This window comes from Vombatus ursinus, unplaced genomic scaffold (assembly GCF_900497805.2).
Source record: "Vombatus ursinus unplaced genomic scaffold, bare-nosed wombat genome assembly UNPS02014815.1, whole genome shotgun sequence".
Taxonomy (NCBI): domain Eukaryota; kingdom Metazoa; phylum Chordata; class Mammalia; order Diprotodontia; family Vombatidae; genus Vombatus; species Vombatus ursinus.
The window spans coordinates 3,076-3,508 of record NW_020954593.1 but is presented as its reverse complement, the minus strand read 5'-3'; positions in this window follow the sequence as shown (position 1 = coordinate 3,508).

The window sequence follows — 433 nt, the reverse complement described above, 5'->3', positions numbered from 1 at the left end:
ACACACATAATATTTATTATTACAATAGTAAAATTGGATTAAGGTTAGCAAGTAGAATAGAGTTAGAGTTAGTAAGTCCCAATAGGTAACAACATAAGTCTCAATCAATAATAACTTAGCAAATCTTACCACAATCGAACACAGATCTCAATAAGTAACAACTCAAGTCACAATCAGTCACCACAGTCAGAAGAATCAACTGCATCTAGATCATGCAGCTGGGGAGTCCCAGGTTCAGCCTTGAGAGTCCCAATGGGAAAGTCCCTGGCTACACGTCTGTACCACGGGGGAGACTCCAAAGATGGCTCAGGACTACCTTTAATAATTCCTTCTAAAAAAAAGGCTTTTTGACAGAAATACATGACCTGTAGGAAAGAAGCTGTTGTCAAAACTATCCTTGAAAGCATTCCTGTTTAGGAATGCTCAGTTCCTA